We start from the raw sequence: 19,885 nt of genomic DNA on the forward strand, positions 1-19,885 counted from the left end.
GTTTTACCTAATGTTCCCTCTGAAAATATTTGTTGACATACTTAGGTCTCAAATGATTGAAAATGGACGTCTGGACTGTGTCAAGTTTCTACTTAAGAGTTAAATGTGATTGTGGTCCTTGTGCAGTGGGAATGAAGAACAACATTCAGATGGGGATACCTTGGGAGCTCAGAGGAGTCTACACAGATTTGCTTGTCCCCTTAGTTCATGAGAACTCAGAAATAAATGGTATCGAAAAGGCTTCCCTGAGGGCAAAGGTGTTTGCTTCAGTTTTTCCTTCCATTAATCCCTCTGCTTGTAGAAGCCGTATCTGCATTTGAAGTTAGATGTAAACCATATGGCGTATTTCGGAGGCCCGGGAGATGCACAGCATTGCTCTCTATGTTCATGCCTTCTTGCCTTTATTATGCTACTCTCTCCACATGTATTCCCTTTCTCCCCTAAATGGTACCCGGACTTAGGTTAAGAAATAATACCATAAGCAGACATTCATTTATAAATTCTAGCCTGGGACAGAATACAGGAATCTTTTTATATTCACTTCCAAAATATGTAACTCTTACCTACCCAGTATAAAATGTGGGGTGTGCATGACCATTGTTTTGGCCAAGTCAGTTGTACGCTCAGACTGAGGCAAAGACCAGACACATGCTCCATGGATGGATCAAGCAGGGTTTAATTATCTCAAGGATGTAAAAGGAAGTTAGCACAGTCATGATACGTATCACAGAGGTTAGCAACATCAGGCCAGATGGAGATTCCAGCTTCTGAAATTCTCATCACTGGGCAGGTAGTTACAGATGGTAAGACCCAAGTGAGAATCATATCAGTCTTTCTGGAGAGTTAATAGTCTTTCTCTTTATATCTAGCACTAAACACCTAAGACTGGATAAGTTCTCTCAGTAAAGTAGCCTGGGGATGTGCTGGGGACCACTTCTTTGACACCAGAAGCACCTTCTTTAACTTTATAGTGGAAATAAGCAAAGGCCAACCAAATGAGAACAAGCAAAGGCTATTTATTCAGAGCTTCTACAGCAGGGGGGGGGCAGCTACTGTCACTTGGATTTTGGCAGATACTCAAAGGCAGGCAGAAGGTTGAAAAAAGATAAAGCTTCAGGTATGCCCTGATTGATAACTGTAGACATGAGGAAGTTGTAGGCAGGCTGGGGACAAATATTAGGAAAACTGTTTGTCATTAATCAAAGCCTGGTCATTTGGGGCCAATTGTTACTATGGCTATTGTCTGGCTTCCTGGACCCATCACTAGAGATAGCAGTCAGACTTCCTGCAGGTCTAACTTATAGCAGCCTGGCTTCCTGGATTGGTTGATTTCCAATTTCAGCCTTCTGTTGCAAGCCGTAGGTCAGAGTTCTGTTTTTATATGTGTTCTGGGCTCTGTTATTTGTATACTCAACCTCTCAATACAACACTGAATATAATATAGGAGGCATTTCAACACAATACAGTAAACTGAAGCATGAATAGTCCCCATTCATCATTCTTGGTGCAGGCAGCCTGCTGCATCCTGATGCAAGTATATTCTTAAACTGAGTACTGGAGAGCCAGGAGAGGGGTCACTTTCCCAGAAGCCTCTGGGAGTCATGCTAACAAATCCTTAGGTCGGCTATAAAGCTCACCCTGAAATTGGAAAAATAATATGGGCAGGAAATGGAAGGCAGATTGAAATGATGACTGGCTTTTCTCACAAAATAACTCATGGCCATCGTGGCCACACACCTTAATGTAACCACTGTGTGAACCTTTGAAACAGCTTTTCATTATTCTGTCTTGGATTAAGTAATTTAAGACTGTGCCATCCCGATTAAGCCATCATGGTGCCATAATGGTAAGTCGGGCAACTTGCTGAAGGACTTGATGATGATATATCTGGATAATTAAATTGCCCTTGGACAGGATGCCACTTGCAGGCATTCAGGACTCCTTGTGGGAATTGTACAGGTACTGCTATACCCCTGCCATGGGAGTTTAGATAAGAAGAAAGCAAAAGACACTGAAAAGTAAATGAGCCAACCATTCTCCCTTGGGTTTCGTTTGAACAGGAATAGAGACTGATTGTTAGTGACTAAACTGATTTTTATACATTCATTTCAAAATGTAGCACTTCAGTGGTTCTCAACAATGAGTAGTAAGTAATAATAAGGAAATTCTCACAGTGCTTTGTTACCATTCTTTTAGAAATGTTTTTTACTTGCATTCCTAGAGGCCATATTGTTTAAACTCCCCCTGAACCCCCGCTGCCTGAGCTGTTGTGCGAATCCCATGTTTCAAGTAATTTCAAGTGAGATTGAAAAACAAACTAATTTCAATTCCGTCTAATTAAATAAGCATTTGTTGACAGCATACCTTGTTCTCGGCACTGTCATCTCACATGATGTCAAAAGATGACATTCCATTCCAGATTCTGAAAAACAAATTTAAAAATATGTTAGAAAAGCATTATAAAAACCACTAAAATTGAAAATACAATATATACTTTTGAGACACCCACTGGAAAAAAATTGAATGAATACTTTTGAAGTCAATAGGAATTATAGCAAATAAAGCATAGTCCATAGAGTAGATAGAAATGAAAGGAAAGCAAGAAACCATTGACAAGAAAGAAAAACAGTGTAACTAGACAAAAACTAAGTTATGACAACCAAAGAAAATGGCTTACTTCTTTTTTGAAAAACAAAGATTGGAGCACCTGGGTGACTCCGTCAGTCAAGCATCTGACTCTCGATTTCAGGGTTGTGATCTCAGAGTCCTGAGATGAAGCTCTGTGTCTGGGTCTACACTCAGTGCAGAGTCTGTTTGAGATTCTCTCTCCTTTGCCCCTCCTGTTTATGCACATCCTCTCTCTCTTTCTAAAATAAATAAACAAATCTTTAAAAAAAAGAATAAAAAGAAAGATTAACTATATTCTATCTCTAAATGAATGTCTCCTAAATAATGCTAGATGGCTAAGAATCAAAACATAAGCCAAGAAGCACCAGGAAAACACAAATAACCAAAGAGTATATGTTGCAATATTAGTGCCAAATAAGTATAATTCCAATTCAAAAGAAGCAAATGAAACAAAGGACATAACTCTACATTGAAAAGAGCAACCAAAATGTCCTCTGTTGGCAAAATTATAAGAACTAGTCTCACTGGACATTATAAACTAGCAGCCTCTTTTCTGCTCTCCTCTTAGGGCATTCATAAGGGGGGGCATCTGATACCATTCACCTCACATTCTTCCCAACACATCTGCTGCTCATTAGAGATACTTTTTGAAACTTAAGATGTGGCTCGGCACCTTTAGGATTTTTTTTTTTTTTTAAGATAGTACTTTCTGATAGAAGGAGAGATAAAGAGTTTCACAGACAAAAACTAAAGGAGTTCATCACCACTAAATCAGCCCTGCAAGAAATATTAAAGGGGACTCTTTGAGTGGAAAGGAAAGATTGGAAGTGACAAAGACAAAAAAGGAAGAGAAAACCTCCAGAAAAAAACAACAAAACAAGTAATAAAATGGTACTAAATACATATCTGTCAAGAATTATTCTGAATATAAATGCACTAAAAACTCTAGCCAAAAGACATAGGGTGTCCAAATGGATAAGAAACTAAGACCTGTCTATATGCTAGCTATAATAGACCCATTTTAGGCCCAAAGTCACCTGGAGATTGAAAGTGAGGGGATGGAGAAACATTTATCATGCAAAGGGACATCAAAAGAAAGCCAAAGTAGCAATACTTCCATCACACAAACTAGATTTTAAACCAAAGACTGTAATAAGAGATGAAGAAGGGCACTGGCATAATAATAAAGGGGACTATCCATCAAGAAGATCTAAGAGTTATAAATGTTTATGTACCCAACATGGAGCATTAACATATATAAAACAATAACAAACATAAAGGAACTCATTGATAATAACAGTAGGGGATTTTAACACCCAACTTACGTCAATGGACAGATCATCTAAGCAGAAAATCAACAAGGAAACTATGGCTTTGAATGACACACTGGACCAGATAGATTCAAAACATTCCATCCTAAAGCAGTGGAATACACATTCTTTACAAGTCACATGGGACTTTCTCCTGAACAGATCACATACTAGGTCACAAATCAGGCCTCAACAAGTACAAAAAGATTTGAGATCATACCATGCGTATTTTCTGACCACAACTCTATGAAACTTGAAGTCAACCATAAGAAAAAATTTGGAAAGACCACAAATTCCTGGAGGTTAAACAACATGTTACTCAATAATGAATGGATCAACCAGGAAATCAAAGAAGAAATTAAAAAATACATGGAAGCAAGTGAAAATGAAAACACCATGGTCCAAAACCTTTGGGATGCAGAAAAGCTGTTTTAAGAGGGAAGGATACAGCAATACCAAGAAGCAAGAAAAATCTCAAACAACCTAGCCTTACACCTACAGGAGCTAGAAAAAGAACAGCAAACAAAGTGAAAAGCCAGCAGAAGAAGGGAAATAATAAAGATAAGAGCAGAAACAAATGATCTAGAAACTAAAAGAAAATAATAGACTGGATCAATGAAACCAGGAGCTGGCTCTTTGAAAAAATTAATAAAATTGATAACCCCCTAGTCAGACTTATCAAAAAGAGAAGAAAAAGAACCCAAATAAATAAAATCACAAATGACAGAGGAGAAATCACTACCACCACCACCACCACAGAAATACAAACAATTATAATAAGAAAATATTGTAAAAAACTATATGCCAACAAATTGGACAACCTGGATAAATTCTTAGAAATATATAAACTACCAAATCTTAAATGGGAAGAAATAGAAAACTTGAACAGCCTGATAACCTGGAAAAAATTTGAATCAGTAATCAAAAAACTCCCAACAAACAAAAGTCTAGGGTCAGATGGCTTCACAGGTGAATTCTACCAAACATATAAAGAAGAGGTAATATCTGTTCTTCTCAAACTATTCTAAAAAATAGAAATGGAAGGAAAACCTCCAAATTCATTTTATGAGTCCAGCATTACACTGATACCAGAACTAGATAGAGACTCCATTAAAAAAGAAAACTGCAGGCCAATATCCCTGATGAACATTTTGGACATTGTTCTCAGTAAAATATAGCAAGCAACATTAAAAGAATCATTCACCATGATCAAGTTGGACTTATTCCTGGGGTGCAAGTGTAAATCAGTATTCACAAATCAATCAACATGATATACCACATTAATAAAAGAAACAATAAGAACCATATAATTCTTTTGATAAATGCAGAAAAAGCATTTGAAAAATACAACTCCATTCATGGTAAAATTAGTAAGGAAGAAATCAAACTTCCACTATTTGCAGATGACAGAATACTCTATAAAGAAAACCTGAGAGACTCCACCAAAAAAATTGCTAGAACAGATGAATTCAGTAAAGTTGCAGAATACAAAATCAACTCTGCTGCATTTCTGTAACACTAAAAATGAAGCATCAGAAAGAGAAATCAAGGAATCAATCCCATTAACAGTTGCATCAAAATCCTAATATAGGGGCGCCTGGGTGGCTCAGTGGGTTAAAGCCTCTGCCTTCGGCTCAGGTCATGATCCCAGGGTCCTGGGATCGAGCCCCGCGTCGGGCTCTCTGCTCAGTGGGGAGCCTGTTTCCCTTCCTCTCTCTCTCTCTGCCTGCCTTTCTGCCTACTTGTGATCTCTGTCTGTCAAATAAATAAATAAAAATCTTTAAAAAAACCACCAAAAACCCTAATATACCTGGGAATAAGCCAAAGACATAAAAGACCTATACTCTGAAAATGATAAAACACTGATGAAAGAAATTGAAGATGACACAAAAAAATGGAAAAATATTTCATGCTCATGGATTGGAAGAACAAATATTGTTAAAATGCCCATGTTAACCAAAGCAATCTATACATTTAATGCAATCCCTATCAAAATACCAACAGCATTTCTTGCAGAACTAGAACATGCAATCCTAAAATTTGTCTGAAACCACAAAAGACCCCTAATAGCCAAAGCAATCTTGAAAAAGGAAAGCAAAGCCTGAAGCATCACAATTCCATACTTCAAGTTATGTTACAAAACTGTAGTGACCGAGACATTATGGTTCTGGCACAAAATAGACACATCGATCAACAGATCAGAATAGAAAACACAGAAATGAACCCTCAGTTAATCTTCAACAAAGGAAGAAAGGAGGAAAGAATCTGCAGTAGGGAAAAAACAATCTCTTTACCAAATGTTATAGGGAAAATTGGACAGCCACATGCAGAGGAATGAAACTGGACCACTTTCTTACACCATACACAAAAATAAACTCAACATGGATTAAAGACCTAATGTGAAGCCTGAAACCATAAAAATCCTAGAAGAGAGCACAGACAGTAATTTCTCTGACATTGGCCATAGCATCATTTTTGTAGATGTTTCCTAAGGCAAGGGAAATAAAAGCAAAAATGAACTGTTGGGACTTCATCAAGATTTAAAAAAAAAAAAAAGACTTCTGCACAGTGAAAGAAACAATCAACAAAACTAAAAGGCAACCTACAGAATGGGAGAGCTATTTACAAATACCATATCTGATAAAGGGTTAGTTTCCAAAATATATAAAGAACTTATAAAACAACACCCAAAGGTATAATAATCCAGTCTAGAAACAGGCAGAAGACATGAGTAGACATTTTTCCAAAGAAGACATCCAGAGATGGCGAACATACACATCAAAAGATGCCCAGTATCACTCAGTGTGAGGGAAATAGAAATCAAAATTACAATGAGATACCACCTCATACCAATCAGAATGGCTAAAATTAACACCACAGGAAACAATAAGTATTAACAAGGATGCAGAAAAAGGGGAACCCTCCTACACTGCTGGTGGGAATGCAAGCTGGCACAGCCACTCTGGAACACAGTATTGAGGTTCCTCAGAAAGTTAAAAATAGAACTAACCTATGATCCAGCAATCGAATCGCTAGGTATTTACCCAGAGGATACAAAAATACTAATTTGAAGGGATACATGTACCTTGATGTGTATATCAGCAGTGTCCACAATAGCCAAATTATGGAAAGAGCCCCAATGTCCATTGACTGATGCATGGATAAAGAAGAAGTTATATATACACACACACACACACACACACACACGTGTGTGTGTGTGTGTGAATATTACTCAGCCATCAAAAAGACTGAAACCTTGCCATTTGCAATTATGTGGGCAGAGCTAGAGAGTATTATGCTAAGTGAAATAAGTCATTCAGAGAAAGACAAATCCCGTATGATTTCACTCAAATGTAGAATTTAAACATAGGGGGAAAAAGAAAGAAAAACCAAAAAACAGACTCTTAACTATAGAGAACAACTGATGGCTCCCAGAGGGGAAGTGGGTCGGGGGATGGGTTAAATAGATGGTGGGGATTAAGGAGGGTAGTTGTGATGCACACCAGTTGTTGTATGTTGAATCACTGGATTCTACATCTGAAAATAATATTATACTCTGTTAAGTAACTGGAATTTAAATAAAAACTTAAAAATAAATAAAACAAAAGTAAAATAAAAACAATATTTTCTGAAATACCACTTATTTTAGTTTGCTGCTGCTGCATAACAAATTACCCTAAATTTAATGGCTTAAAACAGCATTTGTTAGCACCCAGTTCTATAGGTCAGAAGTGGGCAGGCTTTACTGGATTTTCTAATTTGGATCTCACAGGGCTAAGATCAAGGTATCATCTGTACTGGACTCTTCTCTGAAATCTCTAGGGAAAAAATCACTTCCAGGATCATTCTGGTTGTTGGCAGAAGTCATTTCCCTGCAGTTGTAAGACTGATGTCTCCATTTCCCTGCTAGTTGTCGGCTGCACAGGACAGCTTATAGCTCCTAGAGGCCACTCTCCCTCCCTTCGTGTGGGCCCCCATCTGCAAAACTAACAACAGTACCTGGAATCCTTCTGGGCCCCACCACCACCACTTTTTAAGTTTTTATTTTAATTCTCAGTTGGCATATAGTGTTATATTAGTTTCAGGTGTACAATATAATGGAATCCTTCTGTTTTAGATCTTTCTTTCTCTTCTGCCACCAGACAGAAAACTCTATGCTTTCAGAGGGCTCGTGTGATAATCTCCATTTTGATTAATTCAAAGTCAACTGACTAGTACTCGTAATTGCATTTGCAAAATCTCATTTGGCATGTCATGTAACATAATCACAAGGGTACTATTGCATCCATTATATTCATAGGCCCTCATATTAGGGCAAGAAATCTTGGTGGAGGGCATGGATTTTAGGATTCTACCGCATTGCTTGTAGGCCTCTTTTAGCTTACTGCCACGTGAATCCTAAAGGCTCAGTAGCCTTTACAACTATTTTGGAGTCTTTTATTTTTACCAAAATTTAAACTTTTGTTGTCCATATTTTTATGGTTTCCAGATTTCCCTAATGAGAAAAGGAAACTGCTAATGCACCCATGGTCATGTTAAAAGTTGCTCTGGCCATTTTTGATAGTGATTTATTCCTTCATCAGCTTGTTTTATGGCTCCAGGATTTGTTTTTTTGGAGTTTTGATTCAGATTATCTAACGTGTTGCATCTAATAATTCAAGCATTTGAGTTGGGGTAGGGTAGTAGGGGACTTAAATCTATCCTTTGTTGTTTTACCTTATCCTAGCTTATTTCCTTCTGTGTTTACCAGTAGCATCTTGTGAGCTCAGGCGTGTTGAACTTAATCTGGGGAGTCCTGAGAGTGTAAATTGGGGATACTTGCTTTGGAGAAGACTTGTATTTTTTTTTTAATTTTTTAAGATTTCATTTATTTATTTGAGGGAGAGAAAGAGCACATGAGAGAGAGAGAGAGAGAGAGAACCAGTAGGGGGAGGGGCAGAGAAAGAGGGAGAAGCAGGCTCCCTACAGAAACGTACTTGATCCCTGGATCCCTGGGATTATGTCCTGAGCCAAAGGCAGATCCCCAACCGCCCAACCCAGAGGATTTGTATTTTCATAGGCCCTTTCATTTGTTGCTTCAAAGGTTCCAGGCTTAGTCCAGGAGGCTCGATAATGAGCTTTCAACCTTGCCAGAGGTCCAAAGCTTGGTCACGAGACGGTAGTTCTGATCCTAGTATTAGCCTCAGGGCATACATATATTTTGAATTTTTAATTTCTCCCTGATCTTGTTTCAGTTCATCTGTTTTCTCTTTTTTCCTCCCTTCTTCCCTCTCCTCCTTCCTGTCTCTTATCCTATCTTGCTTCCTTTCTCCCATGCTTAGGTTGTGCTAACAAAGGCAAAGAGTCTAATGCATGGGACACAGTGGTAGCCCTACTGTACTTGGCATTGGTCAGAGTCAAATGTTGTGCTCTTTTCTGAGAACCACTTTTTAAGGGGCTCATGATCAAAGTGATGCACATCCAGAGGTTCAGCCAAAATAATATGAAAAAATGTAGGTTTGTTTACTTTGTTTACCTGGGAAAAGAGAAGGCATGTAATCTTTCTTCATATATCTCTCATATATCTGAGAGAAATAAAGCTTATCTTTTATCTTCCAGAAGCAGAACCAACTAGTGCATCTAGCAAGAAGGTTCATGTTAGCTCAACATAAGAGGAAACTTATGATTATGCTTGTCCAGAATTGGAATGGAACGCCTTCGTGAGTTGTGAGCTCTCTCATCTGGGCCTCTGTGGAGGTAGATAGGATAAGTCTCCTTAGCAGTCTTCGAGAGGGTGAGAGTACACTTCTCCTTTGTCTAAGAGGCCATAAAAAATAACCTTCACTCTCCCAGTGACCTCAGATTCTAGGCTTGTTTATTCTGTGACTCTTATAAATTTAGACAGAAAGTAAGAAATTATAGCCATCTGGAAAATAAAAAAACATTTATGCCACATTCTGAGTGTAATGGAAGGAAATTTTATGTCACAGTATTGAAGAAACTTTTCCAATTGGTGAATCAGAGTAATCATTAATATTTTTAACTTCCAAAATAGTCCTCCTTGTAATGTGCCAAGAAAAAAAGGCAATTAATTTTTGCACAAAATATTCTCCTCATGCATATCCACACTGGGAGAAAATATGATGCATTTTTTAATAATAATAAGGTTCAGTCAGAAATGGAAATTTAGTTCATCTTAAACTAAATAGAATAGACACTGGTAAATGAGAAGAGATGACACGGCATGAGCTATATAATTATATTAAAATACATTTCAGGTAGTTTCCTTTAATATTAAAACTATAATTCTTTATAGAAATGGATACAGGGTTTTTGAATATTTTTTGTAAATGATATTGAGATCTTGGTATTTTGTTCTTAGAATTTTATATGAACATAAAATCACACATGTTCTAAAAAACATCACTTTAGGGAAAACAACATATTTAACCTTACACTGTAGAATAAAAGCTTATGTCGAAAAGTTTTAGAAATTCAGGGGGCACCTGGGTGGCTCAGTGGGTTAAAGCCTCTGCCTTCGGCTCAGGTCATGATCCCATGATCCCAAGATACTGGGATCGAGCCCCGCATCGGGCTCTCTGCTCAGCAGGGAGCCTGCTTCCTTCTCTCTCTCTGCCTGCTTCTCTGCCTACTTGTGATCTCTATCTGTCAAATATATAAATTTAAAAAAAATCTAAAAAAAAAATTCAGATACCCTTCACGTTCTCTGGATTCTAGAGTGACAAGAGAAAACTGAGGAAGAAAGACTCAGGTCCTCTAGTCCCTGTTAGGGATAGTAAACACACCACAGGAGAATGGGGTTATGCTGAGAAAGGAAGATCAATCCCGACACAGAGAGGATGAGAGCAAAAGAAAGGCAAAATGTGAGCAAGGTGTTCTTCAGGGCAAAAATGAAATTCGATCCCAAGTGACAGGCAAAGGGATGAGAGACCCAAACTATTTTACTGTATTTTATGAAAGCTTTAGGAGTATGGAATTGTATAATTTCAGAAGAAATTAACCAGGGGGGAATTTTGGAAACATACTGATAACCCAGTGTTACAAACAACTTAATGCCTTAGGTTGAGAAGTCATGACATATCCAAAGGAGACAAAAGTTACAGAAGTACAGGCTAGTTGAGGACATAATCCTGTAGTCCTACTAGAGTTCAGGCTCCTGCAAACAGAAGAATATATATACATATACAGTGTCTGTCGTAGAATTAGAGTGAGAACCTTCTTTGGAGTCTGAAGGTAAGAATATAAAACTGGCTTTGCCTCTACGTGTGCAATTCAGTTTACTCATCTTGATAATGGAAATGCCAATCTGCACCCCACATTATTTTTGTAAGGGCCAAATAAAAGAGTGTATGTAAAAGTATTTTATTTTATTTATTTTTTAAAAGATTTTATTTATTTGTCTGAGAGAGAAAGTTCACAAGCAGGGGGGGGGAGGCAGGGAGAGAGGGAGAAGCCCTGAGCAGGGAGCATGATGCAGGGCTTGATCTCAGGACCCTGGGATCCTGACCTGAGCTGAAGGCAGACGCTTACCCGACTGAGCCACCCAGATGCCCCTGTAAAATATTTTATAAAGTGATCATTGGAGGGGCACCTGGGTGGCTCAGTGGGTTAAGCCTCTGCCTTCAGCTCAGGTCATGATCCCAGGGTCCTAGGATCGAGCCCCGCATCAGGGTCTCTGCTCAGTAGGGAGCCTGCTTCTCCCCTCTTTCTCTGCCTGCCTCTTGGCCTGCTTGTGATCTCTCTTCCTGTCAAAAAAAAAAAAAAAAAAGTGACCTATGGATAGGATGTCTTATTATTACCATCTACAGTAGGTATCTGTGGATACAGATAACAGTAGGTATCTGTTTTTCCCTTTTATCCAATCTTGTACTTTCAGTCTAGATTAGTCAGAAAGGGCAAACCTCCCCCTGGGGGGGAGACCATCACACAGATCAGGCTGGGGAGCTTACCACATCAACCTCGGACCTTGCTCTAGTGATTTTTTCAGAACAGTCATGAATCAGATCAGGCCAAATGGTGTCTAGGACTTCTGATGGAACTTGAGAAAAGAGGGACGCTTTATGTTATGAGAGGGTAGGGAGCCATGTAAATTGCTAGCCATTTGGGGAGAGCTTGCCTGAGAGTAAGCTAACCCAAGAAAGAAAGCAAAACCAAGAAATAGTAAAATAGCATCCCAAGACATCATCAGTCCCTGGTGTTCAGATATGCTTGATGCCAGAATTGCCCTTACATGAGTCCATAAACTCCTCTTTCTGTCCTACCTTGGATTTAGCTTTCTGTCATTGGTCATCAAAACTGTACTCTCTTGAGTCACTATGATTAGGGAAACTTTCATTATAAATTATTAGTGTTACTTGGAAAATCTCCACACCTAATGTGTACTGAGAAATTACAGTTGCCCCTTCAACAATGGAGGGGTTTGGGTTAGACTTCCTTGATTGGCTCTGTCATGGGTCCTGTGAAGTCATGCACAACGTCTGGACAGTTTTCTCCAGCAGGAATGTATTGTTTCAGACTTCATGACGACTTTTTCTTATAACAACAATGGCATCTTCAATGGTGTAATCTTTCCAGACTTTCTTGATGTTTTCTGTATTGTGGTTCTCTTTCATAGCATTGACAGTCATTCTCATAGAGTACTGTGTGTACTGAGCCTTAAAGGTCCTTAGGACACCCTGATCTATGGTGATTAGAGATGTTGCATTTGGGGACAAGTAGACCACTTTGGTGTCATCAGTGTTAAACTCGTGGAAATCTGGGTGGCCAGGGGCATCATCCAATATCAAAAGAACATATTTGCTGACTTCAGGGACAAAGCATCACAATGGAACCAGCCCAGAAAAAAGGTTTCTTCTTGTCCAGGCCTTCTTGTTTGACATCCAAAAGGCTGGAGGCTGGTGTTTATCTTTTCTCTTCAAGGCTCAGGGGTTAGCAGCCTTACAGATAAGGGCAGTCCTGATTATAAACCAGACTGCATTTGTGCAAAAGAGTAGAGTTAGCCTATCCTTTCTGCCTTAAATCTCAGTGCTAGCTTTTCTTCCTTACTAATAGTATATATATATATACATATATATATATATATATATATAGAGAGAGAGAGAGAGAGAGAGCAAGCAGGAAAGGAGGGGGAGGGAAGGGGCAAAGGAAGAGACAGAAGAGGCTCCTCTCCGATCAGGGAGCCTGCCAGTGGGGGTGGGGAGGTGGGGGAGGTGGGGGGTGGGGTGGGTGTGGGTGGGGAGGAGACACACTTGATCCCAGGACCCCTGGATCATGACCTGAGTTGAAGGCAGATGCTTGTGACTGAGCCACCCAGGTGCCCCCCTTACTAATACATTCTTATGGCAATTTTCCCCCCAGAATAGGGTACTTTTTTCTGTATTAACAATCTGTTCAGGCAGATATCCTTTCTCCTCAATGCTTTTCTTAATGGCATCTGGAAATTTGTCTGTTGCCTCTTGGTTGAAAGAAGCTGCCTCTCCTGGTATCTTGACATTTTTTTTTTTAAAGCCAAACTTTTTTTTTTTTTTAAAGATTTTATTTTTTAAGTAATCTTTACATCCAATGTGAGGCTTGAACTTAAAACGCTGAAACCAAAAGTCACATGTTCCACCAGCTGAGCCAGCCAGGCACCTCTACAGCCAAACCTTTTGAAAATTATCAAACCATCCTTTGCTGGCATTAAGTTCTCCAGCTTTAGAGGCTTTACCTTCCTTCCTTTTGCCCTAGATGTCATATCATGACTTTGCTTTTTCATGAATTATATTAGAGTTGATAGGGATGGCTTTCTTAAAGCAATCCTGCACCCACATACAAGCTGCATTTTCAATATGATATAAAAAGGCATTTCACAGAAAATGTAGGGTTTTCATGCCTGCTGGCAAAGCTGCAGGAGCAGTATCACAAATCCCCCCCCCCACTTTTTAAAAGATTTTACTTATTTAAGAGCGAGAGGGAGAGAGAGAGAGAGAGAGCACAAGTCGGGGAGGGTCAGAGAGAGAAGAAGAAGCAGGTTCCTCTCTCTGAGCAGGGAGCCTGATGTGGGGACTTGATCCTAGGACCCTGGGATCATGACCTGAGCTTGAAAGCAGGGGCTCAACCAACTGAGCCCTCCAGGCGCCCCATTACCATCAACCCCCCCCCCCCGCCCCCGCTTTTAAACAAGTACCCTTATGCTGGACTCCTTTATCTTGAAATGGCAGGCAACCACAGCTGCAGACCACAATCTATGGTACATATCAAGCAAATCATTCTTTTCTTGTAATGTGATGACTTTCCGGGATTCTTGGGAGCACTTCCAGCACCCCTAGTGGCACCTCCTGTGGGTCCCATGGTGTTATTCAAGGTTTATAATGTTGCACTAAACATGATGAAAAATATGTGAGAACCATGAGGGATCGCTTTTTACTGTGACGCACGACTTACTGGTGAGCCAAACTGCTCAAGTGGAGATGATTCGCGTCATAGGGCGTTTGTAGAGGATGCTGGAGACAGTTGAGCTCACTGCAGTAGCAACAGGAGGGGGCTACCAAATTATGACCACAGTATAGTACTCCAGCTAATTTTCTGAAGTTATGACTTAATACAATATCTTTACATTTGTTTATACTTCCCTTGACTGCAAATGGTGTGGCATGTATCATCTGTACATATGTGCGTAAGCTTTGATAAATTTTAACTTTTCTTTAACAGATTCATGTATATTTTATAGTATTAACGATAAACTAGTATCTATATATAAACATACCTACTGGTTTCTTAATTTTTTGATATTGCTTAGTTACACAGTATGCAAATTTTTCAAATTGTCACAAATCTCCAAAAACTTTTCCAATATATTAATTGAAAAAAAAATTCCTCACATAAGTGGACATGTACAGTTCAAACCTGAGTTGTTTAAGGGTTAATTGTACAAATTGGTCATAGAATTGGTGCTGAAAATGTGAATGATTGTTTGGTCTGGACAATCTTTATTCTAAGTCGGCTTCCTTTATTACTATTTTTTAATGTCATCATACTTGCTTTTAGTCCCGCCCTGACCCTTTAGAAAATGATCCTTCTCCTGAAATAGCCTGAAAGCCTCTGTAGTCTAAAGCAACTTAAACATGATGCTGTAAGAAGAGATTTAATGAGGGGTGTCTGGGTGGGTCAGTGGGTTAAGGCCTCAGCTTTTGGCTCAGGTCATAATCCTAGGGTCGTGGGATTGAGCCTCGCATTGGGCTTTCTGCTCAGTGGGGAGCCTGCCTCCCCCTCACTCTCTGTCTGCCCCTCTGTCTACTTGTGATCTCTGTCTGACGAATAAATAAATGAAGTCTTTAAAAAAAGAGAGAGAGAGAGAGATTTAATGAACAGAGGAGACAACATCACAAGTCTGACGTATGCTCGATGAACACAAGAAACTCAAAATCGTACAACACTCAGACAGTCCTTCAACATTCTGGAAATTCCCCAGCTTCTTCCGTGAGCTCCTGACCTCTGCCCCAGTATGGCAACTTGATATTCTCAGCTGTGTGTTTGGTGTACTCAACAACCAGAAACCTCCTACATGTACTTGATCTTCTGGTGGAAGCCTTTCAGCGGGTTTCTCACCATCTTGCTCACCATGCAGCTGGGGGTGGGTCTTGTGGGGCCATAGGAAAATGTCCACCACCACCAGAAGCAAAAGGAGCCCAAATCCAGTTTCTTTTCTCTGATCTTCTTCCCTGGGAGAGGATGTTCCTTTATGCGATTAAAGAGCAAAAACAAAACAAAACAAAACAACAACAAAAAAACCCAAAAAACAAAGAAACCCACAATACCGAACTTAATTTCAAGTACCACTACTTTCCCAAGTAGCTAACTGGTAGCTACATGATCGCATTCTTGTTGCTAATAAACAATAAAGGCGCCAAGAAACCAAAGCAGCACATGGGAGAAAAGGAAGAAACCAAGAGTTTAGGTAATTTGTGAATATGGGTATTCAGTTTTTGAATAATTAAAGATATCCAGTCTGTAGAATGTTAGAGAAATCCCTAAGCTACATTTATGTTTGAGCATGTCATTACTAATCCAGAACATTAAAATTTTATCATCATAGTTATGGACAGTTCTGCCAAAGAATCTCACTTATTGACTATCAAAATAAGGGAAATGCTGAATTATAGAATACCATACTTTGAATATTTAATAAATTAATCCTTTGTGCTGATAGTAGGAGTTCTAGAAATCATTCCTGTTGTGTGACAACAGTCAGTCAATATACTAATTAATAATAATTGAGAGAAGTCAATGCCTTATAGGTTTACAACACAAATTAGAAGTACAGAGAGATCATACTTCAGGTTAAATTCATTCTAAAAAAGACCATTGGCTGTTATGAATACTTAAAGGAAAGGAAAGAAGGTTGGAGCTTTTGTCAGAGTTGACTCTTTTCAGAGTTCCTGGGTCATTGAACAGGAGCTTATTCATATAAATTTTGGCAGTGGTATCTGGATCTTACTATTTTTATTTCATATTTTTCACATAACTGAATTGTACCAGATTCTCTTGGGTGCTCAGCAACAGATGTTGACTCTGAAATTCTTACCACTTCTCAAAGGAGGAAGAAGAGAAGGAGGGAATAGGGAGAGAGGGAAGGAGAGAGAGAGAAGGGGAGGGAAGAAGAAGAGAAGGAATGGGGCATGGAAAAGGAAGGGATCAAGGCAGAAAATGTGAGAAAAAGAAAAGAAGAAAGGGGAGGAGGAAAGATGGAAGTGGAAGCTTGGAGGGATTGGGGAAGACCAGAAATCTCATTCATTTTTGACATAGGAGGTGGACTCTAATTTTTTTGTGTAAAACAGTCTCAAGTGAACCCCTAGATGTATATATAGAGGGTGACGGGAGCTCCCTATTCCTAGAGAATTTTAAAAATACTATGCAATCAATCCTTGATTGGGACCCAAATACTCAATTTTAAACTTCTAAATATTATAGAATTAAAATACAGGGTTTTTTTAAAAAATATAGATTTAAATGATTCAACATAGAGATAATACAAGTTAATTTTCTTACAGAATTAGATTTTTTCCCTCAGCTTAATTGCATGACATTTGGTAGGAGAAAGTTTAATGTTTGGGGGTGATCATTGCTGATAGTGACTTTGGAAGGCCCTGGCAGGTGCTTTCCTGGAATCAAGTAGATGATTGTTAAGACAGGAAGAGAAAGAAGATGCTGAAGAGGTTTGCCCCTGTGGCCATTTACATCTGGCTGGTTTATATCTGTTTTAGGTTTGCTATTCTGGTCAAGTCATCTTGGCAATTTCTTAAATAATCTGATAAAACTGATGAATATATTAGAGTAGGCTCACAAGATGGGGATTTCCACTTCCTCAGTTGGGTCTGCCTGCACTTTCCTACGGAAAAGTCCTGTTTCAGCCACCTGAACTATAATTTTCTTACCTCAAGGATATTATGGTGAAAAGAGATTAATCTAAATAGAAAACATTGCTTTAATCCCTACACTTCATTGGTTTGATGAAGTTTGAAGAAAACAGGAATAACTCAAGTGTGTTGAGGATCAGTGATTTCACATTTAAAAAGCATAAAGCTTATTAATGGTCTTGAAGAGAAAAGATTCCATATGAATGCAAAACCATCATTATCACTGGTAACATATCCAAATATCTTGACAACATTTTTCTGATTCAGACTGTTAAATTTCATATTAATATATAATAAAAAGATTTTCATTTACAAAACCCTTGTAAACAGACAAAGCTTCAAAAACAGAAAGTATACTTAGGAAACTCCACACAAACAAGCACATTTTAAGGTACTTTTCCCAAGTGATAAGGACAGAGTTAGGATGTAACAATAGCAGTAGTAGTCGAAATTTTATTGAGGGCTAAGCATCCATTAGGCACACCTGCTTTCAAGATATTATCTTATGTAATTCTCACAAAACCCTTCTGTTCTCTTCCTATTTCATCAGTAAACAATCAGCAAAGTGAAAATCCCACAGAACGTACTGGTGTATACGAAAGGAATGGAAGGGGTCTGAACTTGAGGGTATCAGAGAGTCAATCTCATATATCCCAACAAAAGGATGTTAAAATGTATTTAGTAGGCACAGAAGACAATAAAGCTGGTGACGTTGGTATAAAGGGGAAAGAGTATAATAACATATTCATAGACTAAACTAAGCTTTCAGCTTGGTTTAAGGAACTCTAAAATAATAAGCTACAGTTGTTTTGTTTTCTTAACTTACTGCTACTTCTTTGTGCTGAAATGCTTTTAAATCTCCATAGTACTGTTCGTGTACCTCAGATAGGGCTTGGCTCTGGGCAGCCTCTGTCTCTGAGTCAAACTGGCAGCAAAAACTTGACATCTCGGTCACAAATATATTATGTTGCCATCACTTTAAGCATAAGTAAAATAAAATTAAAAAAAAAACAGATGGTAGTAGTGATGGTAATATTTTTGGAGTGATGGCAATATGTTTTGCTTTGATTGGGTAGAACTGAGCTTAATGTGGATCTTATTTAGCCTTTTAAAGTTAATTTCTATTTTTCTTTCTCCTTTCTTCAGGAACAAATGGGCTAAAATAGCACTCAGTACTCTACTAGCACTTTGCTGGTGACAATGGACTATTTATCTGGTTTTAAGTAACGTGGCTTAACTGTGGCTGCCAGTAAAATAAGGGCCTGAGCATACCACTGGCGCCCACACTGGGTACCACAGGCCACAGAGAAGCACTTAGTAGTTGTGTGTAATCAAATTTGTGAAAACTGATCCAGAATAATACTTCATTATTTATAGGAGTACTATAATAAATCTTTTGCAAACTATAGAATCTGTTTGTAATGTGAAATGTCTCTTGTGTTTTTAAGTTTGAATTTTTGTGTACATGTGGTCTTCATAAAGTAAGAATTTATGGAAGTCCAAGTAAATCTAAAGTACCCAATTCATTTGTTCACTCATACTCTGAAATGATGCCATATACTAAGCATCATTCCAGGTCAGAGGGATGGCCATGATGAAGTCCACTAATGCCCTTATGGTGCTCAACTAAGTTGGGGAGAATTCTGATACCTAAATATTCTTCTCTTGGAAAGTCAAAGATAAAATATGCACCTTCCTTCTGGAAGGCAGCTATCCAATCATTTCTTGAAAGCAATGCCATAGGTAATCTTTTTGAAATCTCCTTGTCACATATTAAACAACACAATAATGTGATGAATTTGTGTTGTCATAAAATATCAAATGCGAAAATGAGAACTGGCAGGTCTCGGGGAGCTGAACGCCCTGGAGTCCTAAGCTGTACCTGGAGGTTGGGTCTGTTCAGCGTTACAGCCTGAAGGGACCTCAGATTCGTGTGTCCACCCTGCCCCCTCCTTGGTCCCATCTTCTACTTTGTTTTTTCAGAGGAAGAAACTCAAAAAGGTTGGGAAATTAGCTGAAACCAGAATCAATGAAGGTTTTTTCATCCCCAGACTTTTTAGCTGATTTGCTGATTCTGCTCCTCCTCATGTATAAATGACACATTTTAGGGTTTGAGGCGTGTTCTCTTGCTCCCTTTGGGTTAAACTTACATGCTTATAAGTAGAAGGTGTGGTGACGACAGATGATGGACGGTAAAAAGAACTTCTGCAAGGACGGCCGGAGCCGAACTGCTCTGGGCTCAGGTCCCCTTAGTCCTTAACTGACCCGCCCCTCCCCCTTACGTCCGCCGGCCACTCTGAGGATTAGGCTGGTGATAGGGCGAAACTACAAATCCCAGGAGGCGGAGGGGCGTCCCTCTCAACCTCTCCGTAGGTGGGTCGCTATCCTCATTGCATTCTGGGAAATGTAGTTTCTTTCTTTCTTTTTTTTTATTATTATTTTTTAAAGGTTTTATCTATTTATTTGACAGACAGAGATCACAAGTAGGCAGAGAAGCAGGCAGAGAGAGAGGGGAAAGCAGGCTCTCGGCTGAGTAGGGAGCCAGATGCGGGG

The 19,885-nt window shown here is 39.0% G+C and overlaps 1 protein-coding gene and 1 long non-coding RNA gene across 3 annotated transcripts in view; one reads left to right on the forward strand and one right to left on the reverse strand.

Moving 5' to 3' along the window:
* The window catches only part of CFAP95 (cilia and flagella associated protein 95), a 127,163-nt gene that overhangs the window by 22,362 nt on the left and 84,916 nt on the right, over positions 1-19,885 (forward strand). The window lies entirely within an intron of this gene.
* On the reverse strand, positions 611-19,745 carry LOC101688247. The gene is made up of 3 exons (XR_200686.3): positions 19,483-19,745; positions 2,365-2,422; positions 611-1,638 (listed from the first exon to the last, which is right to left on the reverse strand). It is a non-coding gene; the product is annotated as an uncharacterized LOC101688247 (long non-coding RNA).

This window comes from Mustela putorius, unplaced genomic scaffold (genome assembly GCF_011764305.1).
Source record: "Mustela putorius furo isolate JIRA1106 unplaced genomic scaffold, ASM1176430v1.1 tig00003854_pilon_pilon_pilon, whole genome shotgun sequence".
Taxonomy (NCBI): Eukaryota; Metazoa; Chordata; class Mammalia; order Carnivora; family Mustelidae; genus Mustela; species Mustela putorius.